At 37.1% G+C, this 2,604-nt stretch overlaps 1 pseudogene; it reads left to right on the plus strand.

Moving 5' to 3' along the window:
- Positions 1–1,516: 1,516 nt before the first annotated feature.
- On the plus strand, positions 1,517–2,123 carry LOC139707379 (COMM domain-containing protein 2 pseudogene; annotated as a pseudogene).
- Positions 2,124–2,604: the final 481 nt, after the last annotated feature.

Below are 2,604 nucleotides of genomic sequence, written 5' to 3' on the forward strand. Positions count from 1 at the left end.
TTCCATACCTCCATACCGTTTTCTATATTGGCTGCACCAATTTGCAGTCCCACCAGCAATGTATGAGTGTACCTTTTTCCCCACATCCTCACCAACACTTATTGTTGTTTGTCTTCATAATAGCTGCCATTCTGACTGGAGTGAGATGATATCTTAAAGTGGTTTTGATTTGCATTTCTCTGATTGCTAGAGATGATGAGCATTTTTTCTTATATTTATTGATTGATTGTATATCCTCTTCTGAGAAGTGTCTGTTCAGGTCCTTAGCCCGTTTGTTGATTGGGTTATTTGTTTTTTCAGTGTTTAGCTTTTTGAGTTATTTATGAACCCTAGAGATTAGTGCACTATCTGATATGTGAGGTGTAAAGATTTGCTCCCAGGATGTAGGCTCTCTGTTCACCTCACAGATTGTTTCTTTTGCTGAAAATAAACTTTATAGTTTGATTCTTGGTTTTAATTCTTGTACAGTAAGAGTCTTATTAAGGAAGTTGGGGCATAATCCCACATGATGAAGATTAAGGCCTATTTTTTCTTCTATTAGATGCCTATTTTTTCTTCTATTAGACAACTCTCTTTACAATACTGAGTAAGTGGCAATTGTTTTACTTGGGTAGACTTTTCATAGGGTCAGAATAGATGTCATGAAAGAAAGAGAGCTGTCCATCGGTAGGGGACAGGTCTCTGCTTCATGGCTACTTAGTGTTGAGTGGGTTCTATAAGCAGTGTACTGATACTCCCAAATTAAAAAAAAAATTATGTCCAACATATATTCTTCCCAAGGAAAGCTCTATCACACAGGTTACTATTATTACCCTTCTATATATGTGGATGTCTTATGATCATATTTTTTCTTTTTACTCTGTAGTGGAAGGAAACATTCTCAACCGATGTAGCAAGAATCATTTATCAATAGAATAAAAACACAAGTTTATCAACACATTCTTAAGAATCCCAGAAACAGAACTGTCCACATAAAAAACTTGGATTCATGATGGAGATGGCATCATAGAGAAGTAGGAAAAGAGAGAATTACTTAACAAATGGGACTGGGGAATTGACATTCCACAAATAAAATACACACTTGCATTCCTACGTCATTCCATATGCATTGTCAACTCTAGATATATTAACCATGTTAATATTTTAAAAGGAAATTTTAAAATGATTAGTGGAAAATATTGTGGATAGCTTTAAAACTTGATCTTACAAAATATTTCCTAAGAATGCACGCATGAAAACACATGATCACATGAGAAAAGATTAGTAATTTGAGAACATAAAATTAAAAACATCTGGGGCTGGGGCTGGAGCTCAGTGGTGGAGTGCTTGCCTACCATTTGCAAGGTGCTGGGTTTGATTCTCAGCACCACATAAAAATAAATAAATAAAATAAAATATTGTGTCCAACTATAACTAAAAAATATTTTTTAAAAACATTAAAGACATCTGTATGTCCAAAGATGTCTTAAACAGGAAGACCCAGGTGCTGCTGGGTGAAAAATGGTGCCCAGCGAAGATGCTGCTGGACTTGTCAGAAGAGTATAAGGAGCACCTGGCCTTCATGCCGAAGTGGTGGTGGAGTTTGGGTGGATCGGGGTGGAGTTCCTGAGGCGAGGGACCATCCCCAAGGTCTATGAGGGCACACCAGGAAGCTCAACGTGAGCAGCAACATTGTCCAGCATGGTGTGGAAGGGTTGACCTACCTGCTCACCGAGAGCTCCAAGCTCATGATTGCTGAAGTGGATTTCCAAGACTCTGTTTTTGTTCTGGGATTCTCTGAAGAACTGAACAAATTATTGCTTCAGCTTTACCTGGACAACAGAAAAGAGATCAGGACTATTCTGGGTGAATTGGCACCCAGCCTTCCCAGTTACCACAGCCTTGAGTGGCGACTAGATGTACAGCTGGCAAACAGAAGTCTCAGGCAACAGATTAAGCCAGCAGTGACTATAAAACTACACCCAAATCAGAATGGAGACCGCAACACCAAAGTTCTGCAGACAGACTCAGCCACCCTACTTCATTTAGTTCAGCAACTGTAACAATCCTTGGAGGAGATGAAAACAAACCACTGTAGGAGAGTAGTTCACAACTTCAAGTATTACCAAGTGTTAAGGTCCTAAAGCCTTTGATCATTTGTGAATGGATGACATTCAGGAATTACTTTTCAGAATTAATTTTTATTAATTGGTGTTGATAAATGCATCTAGATTCCATGAAATTCGTTTTCCTATCCGAGGATATTGAGGTCATGATCAGAAGCTAAAGTCAAGTTCCTTTTCTGGTGCGAAATGTGGTCAGCTTCTTGACAGATTGAAATGTAATTTTGTATTTTAAATGTGTAAATAGGATTGAGTCAACTAGAAATGAATCTATACTGTTCATATCTTCTGTATATATGAGCAATACCCTGTTTTTCGTACATTTTTGTCTGCTTAACTAGTATTTTCGTCCTTATTGATCAATTTTGAGAATAAAATTTACAGCTAATTCCTTTCCTATTCAGAGTATTTCTAAATAGTACAATATTTCTGACTTTTAAAAGCATCTCATGATGTTACTTTCTACAGAATAATGTAAAGTGAGTATGAGTTTTTTAAATTA

This window comes from Marmota flaviventris, chromosome 10, assembly GCF_047511675.1.
Source record: "Marmota flaviventris isolate mMarFla1 chromosome 10, mMarFla1.hap1, whole genome shotgun sequence".
NCBI lineage: Eukaryota > Metazoa > Chordata > Mammalia > Rodentia > Sciuridae > Marmota > Marmota flaviventris.